This window comes from Ambystoma mexicanum, chromosome 7q (genome assembly GCF_040938575.1).
Source record: "Ambystoma mexicanum isolate Mex_15411 chromosome 7q, UKY_AmexF1_1, whole genome shotgun sequence".
Lineage (NCBI taxonomy): Eukaryota > Metazoa > Chordata > Amphibia > Caudata > Ambystomatidae > Ambystoma > Ambystoma mexicanum.
In genome coordinates, this window is record NC_090941.1 from 245,278,141 (window position 1) to 245,304,501 (window position 26,361).

A 26,361-nucleotide genomic window follows, 5' to 3' on the forward strand; every position below is an offset into this window, starting at 1 on the left:
TACTTGCATGATGTGTTGATATCCTTTTGATATCATGGAAGGTTGTTTTGCAAGTAGGTCCTGTAATGCAGGCCAATGAATGTCCTTGTAGTCCTGTGTACTTGCGTACTGGACAAGCATCCATATTTTGCAGTAGTCTAATTTTGATTTTGTCTTTGCTTTTCACATATTGATTGAGGAATTGGCGTAAAGACTTGAACATTTTTTTGGGAATGTTACACATTGACGTGCATGGCCATTTGTACACTAGATGTTCTGATTCACTTGAATGGAGTGGTAAATCTACATTTTCAGGGCATATTTTTGTAAGGAGTACTTCTTGTTCCATTACGGTATTATTAACTTGTTCATAACCTCAACCACTGCTATGTATGGCAATTGTATTTGTTTGCTTTTGTTTGTACGCTTCTTCATTAAAGTATGGTTCTGTGCTTGTAGTTTGTTGCCATTCACCTCCACAGATATTTAAGAAGTTATTTCTGTTGACATTACATTTATTTTGAAGTCTTTTTTGTAATTTAGTTATTAGTTTTGTTAGTGTTTTTATTCTGTTTAACACTAAAATAAATAACTTTCTTTTGAGAAGAATTGCACTGTCTATCAACGCCTGTAAGATTACTTTTTCTACGATAGGTTTGAAGTGTTGAACCTGGTTTCTCTCCAGTTTTCATGAGATTTTGAAGGACTTTGTGACGGAACATTTTGGCTAAAATACGTTTCTTGGTATGCTTACTTTGTACTACATCAAGATTTATAGAAGAAGTTTTATTTGTAGTAATAGTTGATTTTCTTGTAATTGTTTTTTGGTTTGTTTTACTTTTTGATAGAGGAGGCAACGTTTTTGTACTAGAAACTTCTTCTGTTTCACTACATGACTGTATTAGCTATTGTGTTTCAACTTTTTTAACAAATTCTGCTATAGATGGATGTTTATGTTGGAGAGTTTTCTTTTCATTTGCTCTACTTGTGCGTTCCTTTCTACGGAGTTGCTTTTTGGTAGGCATTCTTTAGGGTCTGTTGAAAAAAATACAGAAGGTATGGGTTGGGGTGTTCTGGAAAGCATGCGTGTTGTGTGCTTGAGTGTTTGAGTAAGATGATAAAGATATATGTAATGGTGTGTGATTGTGCTTTGGGAAGTACAACTACTAGGGATGGGTATTCTTGAATTAATGTGTTACTAAACTGGGGTTCAGATGACAGAAAAAAGTAAGCCAGTGGTTTGGAGAAGTATAAATAGTATATCTAAAGCTATACAATTAAAACAATTGTTTGTTCTACAACATCTAAATTCTAGCGTCTGAGTTGGGTAATTTGTGTGTCGAAAAATAAGAAGTTGTGGGCCATTCTGCCAGTACATCACTGTTTAAGACGGGGGGATTTTTGGTCAGAATGGTGTAGAATCTCTATTTTTAAGCACAGAAATAGCATGAATTAACCTTACAGTGTGTTTGAGTAATAAATCAAATATTATGGTAACTTTGTACTTACTTTTTTCTAAAATGAGTAGTTTGCTTCTTAGTTGTTCTTTGTACTTCAAATTCGGCTGCTTCTTTTCTGGAGAATGGTCTTCACTGCAATTGTAAAAGAACGAAATTAGTAATTTGGTTTGTATATAGCACTGTTTTAATTTAGACATAGATTTTTTTAAATTGAAATGCTCAGCGCCTTCCTCAAAACCATTAAAACTATTTTATGACTAACTGTAGGAAAGAAAATATCTTCACTATGGCTTGCGAAATTCATAATGTAGCACTGTATACCACTATTCCTGTAACTAAGCTTTTCCACGTAATAGTGAGTCAATATGATAGCCTGCTTTTCCACATAATAGTGAGTCAATGTCATAGCCTGCTTGTCCTATATAAATGTAAGTAATTATATAAATTGAAAAAATTAAAACCAATTATGTGTTTGTACAAATATTATTGTTTGAGATTTGATCATAGAGTGTGCATGTAATTTTGTTTGATTATATGTAGTCTATATATTTTATATATATATATATATATTCCAACTCCTTATAGCATTTCTCGCGCGTGGAAAAGTTTGCTGTGAATTTGCATTTGGCTCAATTTCATCACGTGTAAAACAGCTATTCTTTGCATCCGACCTCAGAATTCAGTTTTCAACCTGCTAGTTATTCAATCATCATTGCATGTGTTTACCTGAAACTATACAAAGTGGCTCCCACTAGTTTTGAATCGAATTTACAGAATTAAATACATTTTTCAGTGATTTTTCCCATTCATTGCGAGCCACATTCAAAAGCATTTGAACTGTTTTGAAATCATTCCTGTTTCTCTCTGCTTGCTGGGGTGGGGGGGGAGGGGGACTGGGATTGAAACTGCATTGGTTGAGATTGTTTATTCCTGAAACCTTCATCTCTTCATTCTTGCATATTAGGGGGGATTGAGTAGTGTACAGGGGGAAAAAGTGACTATGCATTGTTTTCCTATCCATATCAAGTATTATTTTATGCTGCATTGTTTTCCCATCCATATCAAGTATTATTGCATGCTGCATTATTTTTCTTATCCATACTCATTCTGATTAAAAAGATTGTTGATTGTTGTGACATCACCCAGTGGTGATCATTGTATAAATATTAATAGTGTGTTATATATATTGTTCAAATTCATAAAAATAAATCTTTTAACTTTGCAAAACAGCCTGCTTCCTGGTTCAGTGAGACCGGGGGGATTCAAAGAGAGGGGCGTGATATAAAGGTACATCAGTTCAGAAATAAAATAACTTACAGACAAAAATATATAATTAAGGGTTCCGGCTGTGCATCACACGCTAAGCAGTGACTTAGGTGGAGTGCTGGGTTGAAATCACTTACATGCTGCAGAAATTGGTTGTGTTGAGGATAACAGGCGGTGGGCATTAGTGGCAGTTAATGTGCTGTTGATTTGTTTGAGATATTTCACTTTTTCTGCCGGGCACCTCAAACATGTATTTTGAACAGATTCATTAGGGCTGCTTATTTGAACTCATGCACACACAAAAGCAGTTGATAATGGCAGGTAGATTAGCTATGGGATGAAGCTCACCACATGCTTGAGATGTATAAAGGAGGAGGAATGTGTGCTGGGTGAGCTTGTTTTCCTCAGTGAACTCACAAACAGAACAGCGGTTGAATGGTTTTGGAGAACAGAAATTTGGTTGTGCCCGAAAATGTGCTGGTGTTGGTGGCAGAGGTCACATGTGGTGCGCATTAGTGGCAAGGTGATTGGCTGTGTGACACAACACATCACATGCTTGAGCACACTGAGCAGTTGGTCATACGAGGAATTTTCACTGGTTTAGTCTCTTTAAATAGGAGCACTCACACACAAAAGAAGCAGTTGTGTTGTTTTGGGGGAACAATAAAGCATTTGGGAGTCTTGCAAAAACTGTTATAGGTGTTGGCAGTCATTGCAGGTGGTGGGAATCTGTGGCAGGTTAATTTGGTGTGTGGCACAACACACTACCCCCTTGAGCACACCGAGCTGTGGGCTAAAGGAGGAATTTCACATACAAAACAAATAGCTGATTTTCTGGTTGGGAAACATAAATGTATCTGGGGTTGCAGAAAACATTGTTGGGGATGGTATCAATGATCACAGATGGCATACAATAGTGGGAAGTTGATTTGCTGTTTGTCACAACACACCACCTCCTTGATAACCCTGATCAGTTGGCCAGAGGACTAATATGTTTGAATGGATGCACTCACAAAAAAAAAAAAAAAACAGTTGCATTGTTTTGCGGGAACAGAACAGAATTCATGGGAATGGAAAAGTTGTCAGTGATGGTGGCTCTGGTTAAAGGGGCAGAACATACGTGGCAGGTCTATTGACTGTGAACTATCCCTTATGCAAGGCTTTCTCTGATTTGAACCAAGTGAATATTGTCTAATCTTTGATTAGCATGGTTTCAGAAAGGCCACAGTTGGCCGAAACATGTGTCAACAAGACAGGCATGACATTCACCAAAGAATTAAGCAAAAACAACAATAAAAATAACCAATAATTCATCTACTACAAGCTCAGGCACAAGTATTGAGTTCCCTATTTTGTCACAAGGAGGATAGGCTTGAGGTGGAGGTGATTCACACGAGGCCAGCTTGTTTGAACATGCACCCTATTACACACAACAAGCAGTTGCATTTTTTTGAAGGTACAGTAAAGAATGTTTAGGTGCCTGAAACATTTCTGGAGTTGTTGGCAATGATTCAAAGAAAGTGGTGGGCATTAATGATAGGTTGATTGGTTCTGTGAAGCAACACAAAACATGCTTGAGCACTCTGAGCAGTAGGCTGCAGGAAGAATTTTCAGTGGGCCAGCTTCTTTGAAAAGACACAAATACTCAAAAGAAGCAGCTGAATTGTTTTGGGGTAACAGAACATATTTTGGTGGTGCCAGAAAATGTGTTTGAGATGGTAGAAGTGGTCTCACATGGAGGGCATTAGTGGAAGGGTGATTGGCTGTGTGATACAAAGCACCATGTGCTTGAGCATACTGAGTAGTAAGTCAGAGCTGGATTGTGTGCTAAGCTAGCTTGTCTGAACAGCACGCTCATGCACAAAACAAGCATTTGAATTGTTTTGGGAATGAAAGTATTTGGAGATGCTGTAAAATTGTTTTGGGTGGGGATGGGGATCACAGGTGGTGGGCAGTAGTTGCAGGTTGATTGGCTGTGTGAAAAATCATGCCACCTGCTTGAGGGCATTGAGGCATAGGCCGAGGGGGAATTCACACTGGGCCAGCTCATTAGAACAGACACACTTACATACAAAACTAACAGTTCTATTGTACTGTAGTGAGTATACAGTAAAGAATGTGGTGGTGTCGAAATGTTTTTGAAGATGGAGGCAGTGATCACAAGTGGTGGGCATTAGTGACAGGTTATTTGGCTCTGTAACGCAACAGAGCATCTCCTTAAGCACTCTGAGAAGAGGGCCAGAGGAGCAATTTGCAGTGGGCTAGCTTGTTTGTTCGCCATACTCACACACAAAACAAGCAGTTGACATGTTTTTGGGGAACAGGAAATATATAGAAAATAGATATATAATATAAATATACAGAAAATATATTGGTGTGCTGGAAAATCGTTGAAAGTGGTGGTGGTGACCAGAGGTGTTGAGCATTAGAGAAAGGTTATTTCATTGTGTGACACAACACACCACATCACCTGCTTGAGAATTGGGACAGAGGAGGAACTTGCTCTGGGCCAACTGGTCTGAATGGATACACTCACACAAAAAAGCATGTGAAGAATGTTGGGGAACAGAAAATAATTTTGGAATACTTTAATGCAGAAAAATAGTTGGAGGTGAGGAGAGTGATCACAGGTTGTGGGCATCAATGGCATGTTGATTGGATGTGTGACAAAACATACCATCTCCTTAAGCTTACTAATCACTAGGCCGTATGAGCAATTTGTGCTGGGACAGCTTTTATGACTGGGAAGCACTAACACATAAATCAAGCAGATCAATTATTTTGAGGTGAACAGAAAAGAACATGTGTTTGCTGGAAAAATTGCTGGAGGTGGTTGTGATGGGCCCAGGTTTTGGGCATAAGCACTATCTCCTTTTGGATAAGGGGCTGCCTATGTCTGTGTTGTTTGAGGTAAAAGCCACCAAGAAATGGGTTGTCCTACTGTCAAAGGTCAAACATGGGAGGGAAGAGGCAGGCTCCGTGAAATGTTGCATGGTTCACTGACAAAATAGTAGCTGCTGCAATTGCTGGGGATGCACAAATCTTGTGTAGTAGAATAAGTTATTGACTGATGTTTAAGTACAACATTATAGTGAATAACCAAAGATAAACTGTTCTGGGCTGGCTATTTTTCCTTCCAATGTCACATCGGACATCTGTTTCGTTTGCTTGAATTCAGCAACCCCAAATCCCAACTTCCCTAAAATCACAGTTTATCAGCAGTAAAAAAGGCCCCAGAGCTCCCTTGTTGCACAGACCAGCATAATATCTAAGTCCTGCACAGCTCTGCTGAAATGCCAGCTGAATATACTGTCAATTAATCTGTGGCAGACGATTTAGAGTGGAACTGGATTTGCAGCTCTCAGAAGTAGGCCATGTCAACAGAGCTATGCCCTATTCCCCATTTAGAGGAGATGGATGTTCCTCAGACAAGCACACCCACCGCATCTCCCACCATTAAGCATAAACAACTATGCACTATTATTTCGAAGATGTCAATGGTGGTGATGATGTTAAGGTTGATGGTGATGATGAGGATGACCAGAACATTGACTACATATCTTCCTCTCATAAAGGAACACTGAAGTAGTGTGTGTATAGATTTCATGGCTATGAGCAGTGAGGCGGAGTCCAACCACTGCAGCAGTGTGGAGGGAGGGTTGGAGGAATAAATGCAGCCTGAAAGGTACCTACTATCAGCACAGGGGATGAGAGTATATAAATACCATCATAACACCCTGTTCTGTGTACACTACTTTGCGACATGTTAGAGACCCTGAGATGACTGTGGCTTACATCAATCAACAATATCACTTAGCAGACTATCCTAGCAATGAGCACCACCCCCTGCACCTGTGCACCATGTGGGATGCCACCAGATTTCCTGTTTGCTGCCTCTGCTCAACAGCCATTGAGACCCTTTATCTACAGTGTAAATATATGGTGTAGTATTTCATTGTACAGTGTCACTAGCACAATCTTTCCACCTGCACTCTGTGCTGAAAGGTTGTGCCATGTGGTGAGCCATTGACCAGTCTAGGCACACCATCATGTTTGGGAAATATGAACTGACATCATGCACACAAGTAGGAACAACATATTACACAGAATAACCTCAGGAGCCAACAAACAGCAGCATGCTGGCACTGCCACATTTTATGAACTCAGAACTGGCAGGTGTGTCAATCCTGGAGCAAAGCAGTTTATACGTAAGTGTTATCAGCAGCATCCAAACATAATGTAGAGGTAGGTGAATAATGTTCCAGCCCACCCACAGTGGGTCACATGTGCACAGTCAGAATAATATCATAACCATGCTCAATGTTAGATTGATAACAATGCTGTCTGAAACCTTCTGCTATAGACCTTTGTTGAAAAGCAAGGTCTCAGAGAGCGGAAGCCAAGTGATGATGCCTGCTTGCAAATAACATGCCTGGCTTACTTTTCATGCAAAGCTGTACCTGCATTGTATGGTGCAGTGGTTCTTGTGGTGGGTAAGGCCATGGACAGGTCAGAAAGTGGGAAAGTCCACATCACCATGAATAGGTGGGCAATTGGATACAGTATTGGTTACATGACTGTAAATGTGTACTGGGTCACGGTCTTCTCAAGAGGAGACAAGGAAAGTCTCAAGAGCAGCTACATGCTGTCCACCAACAAACCACTTTGTGTATTCAAGGTTCTGTTGTTTGTTTACAACACAGAAATCTGGATAAAGTGGAGCAGGTGGTGGCAGAGTGGCTGACTCCATGTACGCTACTATTAGACTTTTTGTCCACGGATCCAATGTCATTGCTTCACTAAGACTCAAAAACACAATGTATGTGGCATGCTATGAACTTGTTCTCCGCCTTGTGGTCACTCTTTTTGTCATCTTTGCTACCCTCTCCAGAATATGCTTACTGTGGCACCATGCAGCTGCTCTTATTGCAGCTGATCATACAATGCTGTAAATGTATTGGTGTATTTTTAGATGCATCGCAAACTCCAACACCCTCTAAAAATGACACTTCCAAACTACTTGATTCAATATTGTATATGCTTGAGCAGCTTTGTGAAAAAAACAATGTTGTTGGTGCCTGCAGCTGCAGCCACAGTGAAGCATTTGATGGTGTCTTCTTTAGCCCGACTCAATGGCAGCTCATGTCCATGGTCATTTGTTTCCTACAGAGGCAAACAGTGTGTTAGTCAAAGCTTGGTTTCACTGAGTGAGGAACTTCCATTGGCCAACATACTTGAAACAATCTTGTTCTGAAGAACAACTGGAAATGATAAGATGAGACAGACATTGTGCAGTTGGTGAGACAACTACTTGCAATCTTTCAGAATGACACACATTTAAAATGCATGAAACAAAGTAGGGAGTGCCTTTTGCCTTCATTTGTTGATCCCCACTTTAAGGTAAAAGTTGCTGCATTCCAGATTGTGGGCAAGGTAATGAGTATACACAAAACATAGTTGTATTGTGCAAGACTGCATCAAAGAGGCATTTGAAAGACAATCTTACTGCAGACAACAGGCTTCAAGGAGAGGCAAAAACAACAGAAACTTAGCTTTCCAAACAGCCAGTAAGAGGTTTGTTTTTGTATATGATAGTACCCTTTTCACTGCACTTGTGTCAGGTGCAGCGTCACCCTATGTAAGATGTGCAACTCTCACAAAAGTGGGAAAAGGATACAGTGGGGTGAACGTGGGTAAAGAGTAGAGAAAAGAGAGCACAGAGTTGGGAAAATGAGACAAAGAACAGAAGAAACCGAAAGAAAAGAGATGGGTGTGGGAATGAGGGCTGTGGACAAGAGAAGATAGAAGGATGTGCAGGAAGTGAAACAGAGCACAAGGTGGCAAGAGAGAATGAGAGCCCAGTGGTATGGTAAGGAGATAAGAAGGCGGAAAGAGGGACAAGAGGGAGGAGAGAAATAAACAAAAAAAAAGAAGACAAAGTGTAGAAATAAGAAAGGGAAGGAGAATGGAGATGAAGGAAAGTGAAAAAAAGTGTTTGAAATGGAATCCCCAGTCACTCTACCCTGATTCAAATAAATCAGTCGTGGAAAGTGGTCACTTTGGTTGTCCACTTTTGTACGTATTGGTGATCTTTGTCTCTGTTCTTTTCTGACAATGATGTTGGTCTTTGAGCAAGAGTCAATCTCTGTTAGCCTCCTGTAAAAGCAAGAACTCTTGGAAATGTTGGCTGTTTGGGTTCTCTGTAGTCGCTCGATCTCTTTCAATGTGAGTCTACGTATATTTAGCATTCTTTGTGCCAATACATGAATCCTCTCATTTCCCACAGACAATCGTCACCAACACTTGATGGTGTTGCACAATGATTGCTCATGATTATGCTAATAGGTTGTTGGGAGAACTTAATCCAGGTCTAGAGCTGTTTCATCAGAGTGGTTTGGGAATCTGTGATATAATGGATAAAACAATAGTTGAGATATTTCCACTGTTGTGCTAGTGTCATTGAAATGAGACCATACAAATTCAGCACACATTCTTAAGCATTATGTGGAATGTTTTGCACAGGATCAACGTCTTTCTTGGTAGAGACAGAGTTATTTAAGAACATCAGGATAAGATATTAAACTGTTGACCCTTTAAAGTAATCTGAAGATCCTGCATTTCATTTGCCAGCAATCTGTTGAATGTCACATGATGCAATCTGCAATGCATTAGAACTTCCGACTGACAAATCGAGATTGAAGTAGGGTCCATTACACTTAAATTACATGTTTGTGATCATGAACACATATAAAATGAAAGAAAGAAGTTACAAGTTAGTACAACCTTCTGGCACCTAAAAGGCAACCGGAAACCCGACTGCAAAATCTGACTACAATGGGATGAAATGTTGACAGCATCAAATGTGAACAGTTATTATGAGAATGATAATCTGACAATTCGAAAGCAAATCAACAAATTAAAACCCACTTATAAAGTAAGGAGAGAGGACAAGAAAGGCAGGACATGAAAAGAATTAATTATGCAGAAAAGCTTTTCAACAATAACCTAACCATGTCATATTGCAAACATAGCAATTTTGTGAATCACTGTCTTCAAAATTGTAAAGCTATAGACAGTCTATTTCTCTATAAAGTCACTTCTCACAAACTAAAGAATGCACAAAACATATCATTAACATCCAGTAAAATGTTCAGTTTAATACAAGGAGAGGAGAGTGCTATAACACTAATATAATATAATATAATATAATATAATATAATATAATATAATATAATATAATATAATATAATATATTTCTGTGGCTCCGAAAAAAAAGCTCACAATGCAATTCTGTGCCATCAATGTTTCGGAGAAATACCATATCTGATATACATCTGCTTTCTCCTTATCTACATTTGTTTCCCAATTCTATTGTGTCCCTTTGACAGTGTTTTGGTGCTAGCTAAGTTTCTTCAAATTATACTTACCTAGCTGAGTGAGAGGTGACAAACTACAATTTAAAATACTGTTTATTGTTATAAATCAAATATCTGAATATAATTCCTTGTAAATTCCCTTTGGGGACAATTCCAAAGGCAATGTTAAGTGGGACAAATCGAATTATGTGTCCAAGAAATCCCATTCTGCACACACAGTGCCTGTTTTGGATGTAAGGAATCTCTGAAGGCATGCAATGTTGCCCTATTCCTGATACGTCCTGATACGTCATTCTGCAATATTGTTCAGCCAAGCACACTGTTTTTTTTCCTAATCATGCATGTTTGTATTATTTTCTAATTTATATTTATTTATTCATTTATATTTATATACAGGAGGAACAATGCTCTTTTGGTCACAAGAGAACATACACCAGCTAAGAAATCAGATTTGACAGAAAACAGTGATCTTCTTACAATGGGGTGAGTTTGAAGGACCTTCTGACCAGTTTGTGGAAGGTAATAAATGGAACAGTCACTGGGACTAATACATAAGTTGACATACAAAGATTAATGACAGCCAATATTGGAGGTTTTTAAGTGAAAACATGATTTTTGTTTTCTTCTTCGAATGGACATTTACTGCAAATTCTCCATTTACAAAATCATTGTTTTCTGCAAAACTGAAATGTCCCATCCTATTCTCCCCGCTCATTTCCTTACCTCCCGATGAAACAACGAAACACCAAACCTCCTCTTCTCACTCCAAATGTCCACCCTCCTGTCTCGCTCCTCTCCATATCTCCTGATGCAATTTCTCTGGTGTACCCGAAGTGTAACGGTTCATTGAGAGGCCACCCACAACACGGGGTGTTCCTTCCCTCCCCATCTAGGTGTCACACAATAAACTGTTTAATATTAGTTATTTTGCAGCCCATATCTCAGTCTCATATCATGCCCATTGGTTCCCTCGCCCTGAGCTACCAATGAGCCAAGAACCAGACCTGTGTACAGGAAATATATGTGTTTTTATTTGAATTATATGTAATTGAAATCACACTGAACTAGATACACCACCTTCTTTGTGGTTTGAAATTAAACTCTTGTTACACAAATAAATCACAAATTCATTGGGAAAAAACAAATCACATTACTTTAGCTAAATTTTAATTCAAGAAATAATTACTGATAGTCAGTGAACACACTCAATTACAAACGTAGTGCTGCCCAATTTCGATCTTCCTGTGCACTTAAAAGGCTAGCAGATTTGTTTTACAAATTTGTTCAAATGCATACGCCAATTATTATTTCACCCACACTTTTGCTTTAAAATGAACACAGTGTGATGTATCAGTTTGTTTTTCAGACTTGCCCTTCTTTGGTTGGTGTTGGGGAAGTAAGGCAGAAAAATTTGAATGATTTAAGAATTTTGGATTTCAGATCCCACCTCGAGTTAAATGCCCATTTGTGAAGCTGGACAGTAAAAATGGCGATGGTTTGAGAATTTCAGATTTCAGACCCCCCTCCAGTTAAAGGTCTGTGTTGGGGAAGCTGGATGGTAAAATGGGGAATTTTTTTTTATAGTTTTGGTTTAAGAACAAATGCACCCCTCTTCCTAAAGAAGTCGGGGTCAGCATGACAAATAGGAACACCCAATTAAATTACAGTCTACAGTTTTCAGCGCACACCTGGAATTAGCTTTGTTATTTTTGAATTTTAACAAAAATGACCCTCTGGTCTTCTTCCAAGGGGAATTAATTAAATTAATATTTTTTGTTGACTAGGCTAAGGATCTACACAGTTTTAAAGGAACAGGGTTTAAGGCCAGCAGACCCTCCTTCCTGTTGGTTGCAAATGGTTCAGTTCTTCTTACATAGAAAACCTCTGTTTAAAGTTCAGAAAAGCCAGCTGCATGTCAGCACCCACTGGAAGGACAGGCCAGGGGCCTGGTCACTCCACTCTCAAGGATGGTCCCCAGCGCTTCACCATAGAGTCCGCTTGTTTAGGCCTCCCTATCATTAGACAGATCCACCCAGATGCAATCTCCATTGGTGATTCCTTGTGGCTAACAGATGATAAGTTTCAGCAGCTCTCTCCCTTCCTCATGGTGCATCGAATTAATATAGCAGCAATGACACCATCAGGTTTACAATCCTGGGGTGTACCCTGCAAGAGTTCTCGGAAATAGGATTGGACAGTTACCCTTCTCTCTCCTCCCAAATCCATCCCCTCTTTAAGGATTGGGATTGGAGTCTGCAACCCACATATGGCAGCTTCCATTTGCAATCCCCATTTTTTCTCATGTCAAGTTTTTAGCACAAACTAGTAAAGTGTCAAACACATTGTGATTTACTAGTAACTGCCATAATATATGTATTTTCCAAATTCAGCTAATCAGGGAGAATTTAATAAAACAACAGCCAGGTCTGCACCATGTTGCACATCCATCTGCCACATTTAAACCACATTTACAAAAAGCTTAATATTAAGGAACATGTAGTTTATTACCCATATTCCTAATTTTAACCTCCACCTGTTCACTGACTCTTAACCTTGGGACATTTTTAGATCAGACCAAAACACATTTTAAATGGCCATTACACTTCCCTGAGTCGCAGGTGGATGAATTTTATCTCACCAAAATCGTCCGGAAATTCTCTAAAAAAATAAACATACATGTAATCAGTGTGACCTGTAATTGCTGAGAAAATTGCTAAAGTTCCAGAAGTTCCAGAAGTAGCTCCGAAGTAGCTGTTTGCTGGAGGACTCTGTGGAACCTTCCCTACAGTGCTTTTTGGGAATCAGGCTCCGCCCCTTTTACAACGCTACATTAAGGAGACTCTGCGCACTCCAGCATGTGCGCTCCAGAAGTAGCTCCGAAGTAGCTGTTCGCTGGAGGACTCTGTGGAACCTTCCCTACAGTGCTTTTTGGTACGACGTGCAATGCTGTTCCTTAATGGACTTTGATGGACTTTCTTTGCCCATGGACTCTACATGCACTTTGGTATAGTAACATATAATTATATATGTTTCTGATGAATTATAGTAACTAATACTATCATAATATCATTTTTTTTAAGGAACCAGGCTACGCCCCTTTTACAGCGCTACATTAAGGAGACTCTGCACGCTCCAGCGGGCGCGCTCCAGAAGTAGCTCCGAAGTAGCTGTTCGCTGGAGAACTCTGTGGTACCTTCCCTACAGTGCTTGATGGTACGACGTGCAATGCTGTTCCTTAATGGACTTTGATGGACTTTCTTTGCCCATGGACTCTACATGCACTTTAGTATAGTAACATATAATTATATATGTTTCTAATGAATTATAGTAACTAATACTATCATAATATCATTTTTTTAGGGAATCAGGCTCCGCCCCTTTTACAACGCTACATTAAGGAGACTCCGCACGCTCCAGAAGCAGCTCCGAAGTAGCTGTTTGCTGGAGGACACTGTGGAACCTTCCCTACAGTGTTTTTTGGTAATACGTGCAATGCTGTTCCTTAATGGACTTTGATGGACTTTCTTTGCCCATGGACTCTACATGCACTTTAGTATAGTAACATATAATTATATATGTTTCTAATGAATTATAGTAACTAATACTATCATAATATCATTTTTTTTAGGGAATCAGGCTCTGCCCCTTTTACAACGCTACATTAAGGAGACTCCATGCGCTCCAGCGCGTGCGCTCTAGAAGTAGCTCTGAAGTAGCTGTTCACTGGAGGACTCTGTGGAACCTTCCCTACAGTGCGTTTTGGTACAACGTGTAATGCTGTTCCTTAATGGACTTTGATGGACTTTCTTTGCCCATGGACTCTACATGCACTTTAGTATAGTAACATATAATTATATATGTTTCTAATGAATTATAGTAACTAATACTATCATAATATCATTTTTTTTAGGGAACCAGGCTACGCCCCTTTTACAGCGCTACATTAAGGAGACTCCGCACGCTCCAGCGCGCGCGCTCCAGAAGGAGCTCCGAAGTAACTGTTCGCTGGAGAACTCTGTGGTACCTTCCCTACAGTGCTTGATGGTACGACGTGCAATGCTGTTCCTTAATGGACTTTGATGGACTTTCTTTGCCCATGGACTCTACATGCACTTTAGTATAGTAACATATAATTATATATGTTTCTTATGAATTATAGTAACTAATACTATCATAATATAATTTTTTTAGGGAATCAGGCTCTGCCCCTTTTACAACGCTACATTAAGGAGACTCTGCGTGCTCCAGAAGCAGCTCCGAAGTAGCTGTTTGCTGGAGGACTCTGTGGAACCTTCCCTACAGTGTTTTTTGGTAATACGTGCAATGCTGTTCCTTAATGGACTTTGATGGACTTTCTTTGCCCATGGACTCTACATGCACTTTAGTATAGTAACATATAATTATATATGTTTCTAATGAATTATAGTAACTAATACTATCATAATATCATTTTTTTTAGGGAATCAGGCTCCGCCCCTTTTACAACGCTACATTAAGGAGACTCTGCACGCTCCAGCGCGCGCTCCAGAAGTAGCTCCGAAGTAGCTGTTCGCTGGAGGACTCTGTGGAACCTTCCCTACAGTGCTTTTTGGTACAACGTACAATGCTGTTCCTTAATGGACTTTGATGGATTTTCTTTGCCCATGGACTCTACATGCACTTTAGTATAGTAACATATAATTATATATGTTACTAATGAATTATAGTAACTAATACTATCATAATATCCATTTTTTTTAGGGAATCAGGCTCCACCCCTTTTACAACGCTATATTAAGGAGACATCACGCGCTCCAGAAGTAGCACCAAAGTAGCTGTTCGCAGCGGAACAGCGGTGACAGCTCCCCTCCTTTGCCATTCTTGAATCCTCGTGTTGTTAGTTGCCAACATTATACATACGGCGTGCAGCCTGGCTCCTATCTAACCCTCTTGCCTCCTTGAGTGGCCAATTTTAATCTTAGCCCTTCATGAACGTGCCCCACACCTGTTCTATATTTCTGACCCAGACGCTGTGAGGCTGACACAGACACTGTGAGGCGAGGTACGAGGTGCGAGGCGCTATTTATTCTTATATTGCCAAATACAGCCAGTAATAGCATTTTCTGCTTTTCTTTTCAGGATCGCTGTGAGTACTTTTATGATCGTGCATTGTCCACTGTGATTTAAGTGTTAAATGAAAAGCGTACTCTGTTAGGGGGTAAAAGTCTTGACTGAATTTTAATTCGTGTTTAATTTGTGTTTTTACATCTCCTTGGGAATTTTTTCATTGTAATAGCTTGTGCAGTTCTATGTGATTTTATGTGCTTTACAAATCACTGCCCTGTTTAACACGTGCTAGTCTTATTGTGAAATAAGTGTCTGGTATGATTTAAACACGAACCTGTGTTCTTGCTGGGCCTTATTTATTAATTTATTTATACTTAGTTGTCACTGTTTATACCCTAATCAGTCCCCAGTAAGCAGTCTTTTCAGACCATTTAAATCCTGTTACAATCACGCAGCAACTTGCTTTTAATGCTTTGGCAGACCACATACGTGAACTTGAAATGCACAAAACCTTGAGGAATAGGCGGATATGTATTCCTAAGGTTATAACGCGTGTGCCATTCCAGGACAACCATATTACTGCCTATTTTGCCAAAAACGATCTGCTTTTATACAATGAACAACAATTTTCCCTACGGGCACAATTGTTGCTACAAGCGTCTAATAAGCATTGTATTGACATCACCGATGCATTAGTAACTGAGCTATCCAGTGAGCTAGGCTGTGTCAGCTCTAAGCTTTTAAATGATATACTGGGTGGATCAAAAGTCCCCAAACCGGATTCTGAAATAGTAGAAGCTCCCCCTACGTATGCAGACAAAGATCTACTCCAAAAAAATGTAAACATGCTGAATGTTGTGGTCAAGTTATCTCCTCAGGCCGCCCAAGCATCACTAATTGATATTGTCCCTGTAGCGTCTCCTGCATATTCTATTACATGCACCATAGATCTACCTGGTTCTAAACTGGAAGAAATGGAGGTTGAATATTTGGGTCAAGATCTTGAACTATCTATTGGTGAGCCCATAACTACCCCCTTATACTTTACGCCACCGTCCAAACCTATGGGCTTGCCAGTCTTAAATGAGCATGGCCCCCATGTGCCTTGTTTTTCCACAAGAGAAAACTCCAACTTTGTTGATCCAATATTGAATATACAACCATTATTTAAATTTAAGTCAACTGGTAAGTCATCTAATTATGTGGATGATCCAGCAATAAAAAGTGTAATTACCGACCGAGGTCCGATTCTCGATGATGGTGAGCTCGACTCTAGTATGTCCTCTGATGATAAATCTGATGCTTTGGAAAATTTGCTTACATCCTTACTGTCAAAATGTATGTTACTGGAATCAAAAATTGACATTCAATCTTTGCTGATACACAAGAGTCTGGGTAGTAAATGTTGCTTTCATGCTATGCCACAGCCTGGGTTAACACCATTTATTCCTCATCCTGCTGTGAGCAAGTTCACATCTTGTGTATCATTGCCCCAGCGCAAACAGAGGAAAACAAATCGTACCTTCCAGGCATTTATGTATCGGAACAAAATAACAAACAAAGCGAAAAAATGTAAAATAAATGCTACCCTTCCTGGCCCTCCCAAAAACTCCCTATCGCAAAATACCCCTAGTATTCCTATTCATGTCAACCCGATTGTTACCATAGATAATCCCTTATAGTCTAAGACACTCCCATCGACATCTAATATGGAGTCCACCACAGTCCCCAAAAAAATGAAAGCCAAGAAAATAAACAAGAAAAAAATGTTATTGCCCACTGAAGTCGTTCCCTCTGAAGAACGTCAAATGACTCTACTGAAACAGTGGCTTAAAGGTGTTGTAGAAAAGAAAGGAAAACCAAACTCAACTCCAAAAACGAGCAAAGGTATCTCCCCTCATGGTCCTCTTATGGCAGCCCTCCAATTAACACAAATCGCTTCGGTCCAATCGTGTGTCCCCTTAAACAGAGCAGCAATTTTAAAGCTATTTCACGAGATAGTCCCACTTCGTGTTATAACATCAAATGGCATCTTCCTTGTAGACCAAATTGAGCTAACTAACCATTATACATCTAATGTGTGCTTCAAAAATGACGCCACTCTCACCTATGTCCTCGGATTCGAAGAAAATCTGCTTACACTTGGTTATATCACCCAAGCTGTTGTGATTCCATCGACTAAACAACCTATCAACACTTTGGCGACTGTGGCAGCAAAAACAACTAAGAATGATGACTCTTTTCCTGCCACTACCACAAACAAATCAAAATCATGTTGCATTAGTGAGACTCTTAAGTTGACATCTGGGAAGTTGTCTGCAAAGACGCCCCGTCCATTGAGGCAATCCCTGAAGGATATTGGCAATGGTTGCCTCTGTCCTTTAGGGACCATTTCTCTGGAACACGGAAGTGACCAATATCTCCCGAATTTCTCTGCTCTTGGAACACCCGGGGTCATACACATATGTTCGATGTGGATGGTTTCTTAAGTAACATCGACATATATAATATAGTCGCTCTCCAAGAGACTTGGATAACAGCTGAGATCGAAATTGATAATCGTTCCACAGTCCACGAAGTGGCCATAAAAGGTCTGATGGGTCATCTGAAAGGCGGGCTCCTTATATCGGTCTTGAGTCCGTGGACAATAGAAAAATTACCTCAGTCGTCACCTAATATCTTAATAGCTAAGATTACGAATGCGGATACTAGCGTGATATTAATCAATGTCTATGACCCACCTAAAATGCCACTCATTTAAAAAAACATCAAAGTGATTGATGCTGCACTAAATAAATATTCCCATTCTTTTCCAGTTTGCCTCGTTGGTGATTTCAATGCCAAAATAGGTGAGACTATCCCAGTAGAGCTAATGGTGGATCACACAAAGAACTCTAACCCCATCATACAAGATTCCAACATACAAGGAAAAAAAGTAGCTTAAACTTTTCCAATCCCATAATAAAACACGCTTGAATGGTAACACAATGAGTGATCTGCTGTTGGCCCCCACGCGCATAGCAGGCTCCTCTGCAGCTCCAATTGATTATATATTTTCTAATGCGCTAGGTTTGCCCTATATTAAAGATATGGGAGTTGTGTGTCGTGAGGAAAGTGATCACCTGCCCCTATGTCTTCTCTTTGACGTCAACCAAAAAGCTCACACATTATTAACATATGACAAAAATGGTCAGCTATTGTTGAATGATGGCTTGAATCGTATATTAAAGAAATGCCACAATATTGATCAAGCTAAATCTATGGCTCGGGAACTGTTACCTCCCTTCATTCAAACTTATTCTTCCTGGCCGTACTTAGATGATAAATTAATTGAGCATTTCTAGGATACCTTGGTCAATATTCAAAGCTCTATTGTCGAGCCGCGTCAATACAAATCCGTTTTGGAGAGAGTTAACATTTTGCATCCTCTATGGAATGACAACTACAAAGCCATTCAAATCGAAATAAGAAAATTACGCCATAATATCAAGGTACTGATTGACTCCAAGAGAGGAGGGTCTGATGAGTCGCTGATAGTGAAACAAATTTGTGATCTAATAAAATGCCATAATCGCTGGCTAAAATCTCATAAAAAAGAGCTTGAAGTAAAACTCTGGCACAAGATAGCCAGACTTTCCCTATTGGGAGATGGAAATGCGATATGGCATCTATTAGCGAAAAACAAAAAAAGAGACCTCACAATAAACTGCATTAATGAAGAATCATGGGCTAACCATATATCTTCCACCATAGGCAGTAATTAATCTGTCGCTATGACTGTGCCCATCCCCGATACACCGTGGGTATGTAAAGCCTCTATATTAGATATAATTGCAATTATTGAAAATGTAAAATCATCTCGTGCTGCGGGCCCCGATGGTATCTCCAATCTTGTTTTAAAAAGTGACCCTCCACTATTGGGCACTGCTCTACATATATTATTTGGTCATATCGGTATGCACGGTATTCTACCATCTTCTTGGAAACACAGCAACATTTTGACCGTGCACAAAAAGGGAGCTTGGGATGTTCCATCTAATTTTAGAATGCTTGCCATGTTAGATTCAACCTCTAAAGTCTTTACTAATGTGAATTAAACGCTTGGATTGACTCACACAATATTCTTCCTCCGAATCAAATTGGTTTCAGACCCAAATCCAGCACCCTACATAACTTACTTATTCTAACTTCAGTGATCGAACATTCTTGGGCGCGGCAGAATTTAGCTGTACACTGTGCCTTTATTGATTTTTCCGCTGCGTTCGACACTGTTTGTAGGAATCTCTTATGGCGCAAATTGGTCGATTGGGGAATTCCAATCAGTCTGCTTCGTATGTTGATGCTTCTTCATGCAGACACATCGGTTAGTGTACGTCTCAACTCCCTGGGGAAACTATCCAAAGCTATGCCAACCAAACGCGGTGTTAAACAAGGCTGTATGATAGCCGCGACTCTCTTCAACTTATACTTGGCTGATATGATCGCGTCCTTCAACATTTATGCTGCTAATCCGATCAAAATTAAGAATGTAGCTTTGGGATGGCTTGCCTATGCTGATGACCTTTTACTTCTTGATTATACTCCAACGGGTTTACAATTTATGTTGAATGCCTTAGCCACCTATGCATCTAACAATGGCCTGATAATCAACAACTCTAAAAGTAAAATCATGGGGCCTCATTACACGGATGGCGCTATTAGCGCCATGGTTCATGCCGGTAAAATACCGGCACTACCTTGGTGGAAAGAGGAATTACCGCCCTATTCCAAGGTTGGTGGGGCGGTAATTCCCCCTTCCACCATTGTCCTTCCCCATTCCCATTTTTGCCCCATAGGGCTCTATGGGAATGGGGAAGGCGCTAATTACGGTACAGCAAATTGCAGTACCGTAATTAGCTCCCTGGTCCCTTTGCTTTTTGCAGGCGTTAAATTCCCCAACCCGCAAAGGGACCTCGTAGTAAGGCGGTAAGGATTTACTGGTACCGGTAAAATACCGGTACCGGTAAACCCTTACCGCCATCCGTGTAATGAGGCCCATGGTCTTCACACAAAAATTGAGGCCCAAGCGTCTACAGTGGTTATTAAGTGACGTTAATTTGGGGCAAGTCTCCACATATAAATATCTAGGCGTAATTATCGATGATAAGCTTAATTGGGCCCCCCATTGGGCAGAAACTAAACTGAAATGTGAGGCTTCGGTTAGCTTACTAAGTGCATTTCTTAGTCGTAATAATGGATACAGCGCTTCAGCTGTGCTATCTACAACTCGAAAATAGTTGCCATGCTGTCATACGCAATAGCCATCTGTGGACAAAAATTCCATAAGGTTCTTGTCAACTTTGAAGCCAAACTTTTGAGGCGACTATTGCGTCTTTCTAAATGTATAAGCATTGAATATCTGTATCTCGAATTTAACATAAAAGGCATATGGAATGTACATCTTTCTCAATGTGTAATGTTCTACCAACGCTTGATTGCGGTGTCAACCCATACAATAATTGTCCCATACATGTAGGCTTTTTTAAGTCTGGATGTTACCTCACCATTAGGTACAATGGGCACTTTGAAGCGCATCGACTGTCAGTGGCTATATGAAGGAAGTCATTTGTATGTCACAGGCAATCTCAAATATTGGTTGAAGAGAAAACTCATGGTATCTGCCTTTTTTCAAAACATCCTTCATCTAGAGACTTTGTCGTCGACCACTGAATATTGTCGGTATAGAAGAGCTTGTAAATCTATTCCGAAATACTTCCTTGCATACCCAAACCCAAACATCTTCAGGGTATACCTCCATCTAAAATTTAACGTATCAGTTGCACTATCACCAACAAGTTGGATGAACAAGCTGGTTTACAATCATACATTTTGCAGACTTTGTGGAAATCTCTTAGAAGAAACATTGGTCCACCTAATTCTTGAATGTGAAAGTCTGCATTATCTTTGTATGAAATACATTAAGTCTTACAATAATACTACGATGGAAATAGATATTCCGTGTTTATGGTTGAAATGTTTACAGGGTAATGATACTAATCTTATTTATTTCATTGTCAGATTTTATATGCATCTCATTCAGATTTTTAAATGTTTAACATAACTGTACTAGTGTAAAATGATTTAAATGTTGTTAATGAGATGAAAATGAGACATTTTTATCTATGTAGTGTTATCATTTATGTATTAAATGTGTGTTCAAATGGTATACAAAGCTTTTGCTAAATGTTTATTCAATAAACTTACTTACCTATTAAAGTTCATATAGTCCTTTAAATGAATAGTACATCTTTAGGTTAATTCAAATAGGAACTGTGCTTCCTCCTTGCCATTTGTCTGTCTAGGCCAGTGTTCTATTAGTCTCTTTGTTTTTGAGGTGTAGGTGCAGATTGTAAATGGGGGATGCAGTTGCTGCACAGAGATCCCCCACTGCAGACATCTGGCATCCTATCTTCTTATCTGAATGGGACCACTTTTTGATCTGAAAAACTTCTATTTTCCTGTTTTTCATTTCTTGAGTTGAGACTTGACTATAGCCCCTGTGTTCACACCTCCCCCCTACATTCCGGACATGCACCAGTCAGCACATTTGGCCTTCTTAGAACTGTCCTTAGAGACAGCAAATCTGATGGACACTTGGTTTTCAACACCCTTAGCAGGACACACTATATTTCAGTGGTAAATAGCTGGGGGGAATTTAAAAGCCAGGCTTGCTCTGGGGGAGTTCTTTGTGAAGTTTTCCCACCAACAAGCCTGTCTGGCTTGGGCCTAAATTACTTTTTCATGTGATCCATAGAACAAAGTTTTTCTTTTCCCTATTTTGCATGTGAGGCATAATATACATTAAATCTTGTTTACCTGACATCTTTATGTTGGCAGGGGAAAAATGTTCTCATGTCTTCCTTTAACTTGCAAACAAATATGCAAAGCCATTTTGGTGTCAGTGTTTAAAAGTCATGTTTTTCATGTGAAAGGGACGTTTGAGTTTCTTCAGCCTTTATGCATTAAAAAACTGTTTTCCTTTGGTAAGGGTAGGCCTTTTTCTCATGGCCCTTCAGTTCTGTGGTTTAGGGGCGTTTGTTCATACCCTAGATGTGTCTGCCACATCTTTAACTTTCGGCTTCACGCTGCCACGTTTCACTCATGTTTCTGTTAGGTTTTACTTTTTTCGTCTACACGTTGTAGCTGTGTACAACTAAACGTAAACACTGGATTCATAAGCAAATGGTCCAGCAAAAAGAACAGAGTACAATACTATTTTAAATAAATTGTGCATACAAACATTTATTTGTTGATTTTTAAAGCAATCTTCCAACTTAACACACATTCACACTAGTTTAAAAGGTTTGAGTTTAAAATGTTGAAACCATAAATATAAGAAACATTAACAAACGGATGGTTTGTGTCACGGTGTGTAATAGGTAAGGGATTTGGGGTAGCTGTGTGTCCCCCACTTTAGTTTAAAACAAGTTCAAACTAGTTTTCAGGAGAATCTTGCAATATAGTAGTACTAAGTTAGTTGAATAGAATTTTCTTGTGTCAGTGTTCTAGATGTTTTCGGAGGTAATATTTCAAAACTAGCACTTCCTGCTTTACTTTTCTCACAAGACTTTCTATGCAATTTGCAGCACAGAACCAATTTTTTTTTTTGTTTTCCATTATAGCACATGGAATGATTGTTCATCATGAGTTTATTGTAGTTGTCTACTGAGCGAATTTTGAATATTTTCACTTTCGTTTTTCTGGGACTCTCTTTTTTTGGCTGCAATGTTTTTTCAGCTGCACAGTGAACACATACCCCCTCATTACGACCCCGGCGGTAAGTAATGGACATTACCGGCATGGCGCAACTAACGTGTCCGTGCTGGTCTTGGACCATTAAAAGCAGTAAATTATGACCTCTCGGGCATGAGCATTGCGCCATGCCATTAATCTAATCAGCCCCATGCCGGTAACCTCCCAAAAACGTCAGCTACCGCCATCGTAGGCCGTGTAAACTGCACCACCGCCTCCCTACCCACCGATGTTAGCGTGCACCCCTATTAGCGGTGATCGCTATTAGCGGTGACCGTAAAAAGCCGGATCCGGAAATTACACCATCGCACCGGAACGAGAAAGAGCACGGGGGCCATCTTTAAAAACACAATCCATTGCATTCCTCCACAACCACTGCACATCTGACCCCGAGACCTTGCAGAAAACTACACCCACATGCACGCATCCCCAAAATGCCAAAAGTTGTTAAAAAAGCCTGCGGAAATTGGCGGAAATGCTCCAGGAAAAGGCGGACATCGTATTCTCCACCGAAATGACCAGACCGGCCATAGCACGCAAAAAGGCCATATGGGAACTAGTTGCACAACGGGTCAGTGCCGTAGGAACTACACCCCGCACCTCCAAACAGTGCCGTAAAAGGTGGGATGACCTTCGGCTCCGGGTAAGGAGCATACTGTCGGCCATCCGCAACATGGGCATGGCAACTGGCGGAGGAGCAGACTCCCCAATTAAAATGCATCCGTGGGAGGAGATATGTGCCACGACGATCGGCATTGAGAGCATCGAGGGGGTCGGTGGAATGGAGAGAGGAGCCCCGACATCAGGTGACACAGGTAGGTGCCTCCAATTAAGCCACGCGAAACTCCCTGAAGTCCACTTACATGGGAATCACAATGTTGCCCTATAGGGTTAACGCAACACATCAGCAGAAGACTGCCAACAGGCATCATTGACCTACACCCTGCACACATGCAGTATGCACACTCCACAGTAGGCACCCACATTCCTGCATGCTGAACCCACCCAAAGGGGAGACAACCTGTATGTCACAGCCTAAAAAGTGCACTATCTATCCATCAAATTCATGGCAGTCATCACAATGCCTGCTCAATGTCTGCTGACCCATCAATAACACTTTCCCTCCTCTGCTCCACCACAGGCTCCCAATCGGACACCGGCAAGGATGAGAGTGGCACCACACCTGCCAAGAAGGCCAGGCCAGAGGCAACAGCACACCAACCCTTCACCTCTGCTGGAACCAAAAACAAATCACAGCAACCAAAATTGCCTGCCACAACACAGCCCAGGGCAGCGATGATCCCCAAGGCAAGCAGCATGCTACCACCATAAGGAAAAAACGCAACAACCGGTGCCCACTGAGGGGATTGTGTCTGCAGGAAGCAGTACAATTGGGGAGACTGCTGCCATTGCAGCTTGCTCTGACAGTGATGTGGGGAATGATGAGATGGCACAGAATGTCCCCCCACTGCCCACCTTCATTCCCCCCACCTGTGTCTAAGTAGCCTGCACGATGATAAACACAGGGGCTATCCCCTGAGAACTCCTGGCCAGCCACTCCCTGCCCAGTGGGAGGTGTGGAGGAGGGGAGTAGCCCAATGAGCCCGGCAATTGCATCATCCAATGCCACAAATTACCAACAGTCGCTGGACCAAATATTGACGAGGCAACACCAACTGTCCTCACTCCTCACGCAGCATGTGGCCGATTGTGGAGGTGCCAGTGCAGACATGCAAAGAAGTGCAGAGACTGTCAAGGCAGCCATCAAATCCTCCAGCAAAGACATCTTTGCTGAACTAGCTGCAGTGCGGAACGTGCTCAGTGAGCTCGTACAGACAATGAGGGACATGCGGCGTAGCGAGCAGCCCAGTACCTCCTCCACTGCCAGTTCTGCCCCAAGCAGCCCCGTCCGCAGGTCGGCCAGGAACCTGCGGAGTACAGGCAGGGGTGCCCCGGGGGCCGGCAGAGAGGGCTGCCAGTAGAGGCCACCCAGTGGATCAATTCCACATTAGGCACTGCGACACAGGGATCCACGCACTTTTGTGGGGAGTTTATGGGTGAGGCGGGAGTGGGTGTGTTGGGGAGTTGAGGGGGGAGGCGGGAGTGGGTGTGTTTGGGAGTTGAGGGGGGAGGCGGGAGTGGGTGTGTTGGGGAGTTGAGGGAGGAGTAGGTGTGTTGGGGAGTGGAGGGGGGAGGGGGAGTGGGTGTGTTGGGGAGTGGAGGGTGGAGGGGGGAGTGGGTGTGTTAATTGAATTCACATTTACAATATATTTTTTCTTGACCATAAATCACATGTGTGGACATTGCTCATTGCGTATGTGTGCTTTATTGGTGAACAGTCCGAAGTGTCCATATCCCAGACACACACAGTGCCCCAATTGCCATCTCCATATGACACCCCCCATTCGTGCGTGCTAGAAATATTGGTTGATCAGAGTCTGATGCATTTCACACCCCTCCTGTGCATCGCTGCCTCCCTGAGGTGCTGCCCCATCCCCACCCTCCTCATCCTCATTGTCAGGTGGTAAGTATGCATCATTCCCCCCCCCTTTCAGCCAGGTGAAGTATGCATTATTCCCCCCCCTTCAGCCAGGTAAAGTATGCATCATTCCCCCCACCCCCCTTTCAGCCAGGTAAAGTATGTATTGGTACGTCAATCACCTACCCACCTCATATTTCCAGGGCCATGACATGGGACTCACCGAGTAGCCAGGATCTTGGCCCTGCATGTCGCTCCATGTAGCGTGGTATTGTGGAGTTCCTCAGGACCATTGAATCATGGGTTGATCCGGGGAATCGGGCATGACAATGTGTGAAGATCCTGTTGGAGTCACAGACCATTTGCACGTTGATTGAGTGAAATAGTTTACGGTTGCGGTACGGTACCTCCATGGCATGTGGGACCACCAATTCAACATGGGTGCAATTGATGGCACCAATCCAACCAGGCTTGCCGGCTAGTGCATGGAAACCCACTTTGGTGTTTGCAATCTCCTGGGCAGACCGTCGTAATGAGATGTGGTCGTCTGTGTGCTTGAGGAGGGCATCGAGCACTTGGATCAGTGTACGTGAGAATAATGGTTGTGAAATGCCATGCAAGTGCCCCACTGTGTGCTGGTAGGTGCCTGTGGCCAGGAAGTGGAGCACGGACACTACCTTCAGTAGGGGGGGTGGCGGTGGGTGTTTCTATCATGCTGACGATGTTGTTGTGTATCATGTCCACAATGGTGGTGATGGTGTCCCGGTCCAAACGGTACAGGGTGTGGATCTGCTCAGCGGTGAGGTTGAATGGACTGCCTCTGATGCGTGGGATTGGGGGCTGCCTGCGTGGTGGCACTGGCAAGTGCTCGTGGGGCTTGCTGGCCCTGCCTTGCCCTCCTTCTCCTCCTGCGTCTCCTCTGTGCTGCCTGTTGTTGTTGTTGTTGTAGTTGTAGTTGTAGCAC

The 26,361-nt window shown here is 41.5% G+C and overlaps 1 long non-coding RNA gene across 4 annotated transcripts in view; it reads left to right on the plus strand.

The window, feature by feature from the left end:
- LOC138528759 (uncharacterized) overlaps positions 1 to 26,361 on the plus strand; it is a 665,870-nt gene that overhangs the window by 218,345 nt on the left and 421,164 nt on the right. For all 4 annotated transcript variants that reach the window (XR_011284229.1, XR_011284232.1, XR_011284231.1 and 1 more), the window contains exon 2: positions 10,478 to 10,564. This is a non-coding gene — a long non-coding RNA (uncharacterized lncRNA). The remainder of the gene's footprint in view (positions 1 to 10,477; positions 10,565 to 26,361) is intronic.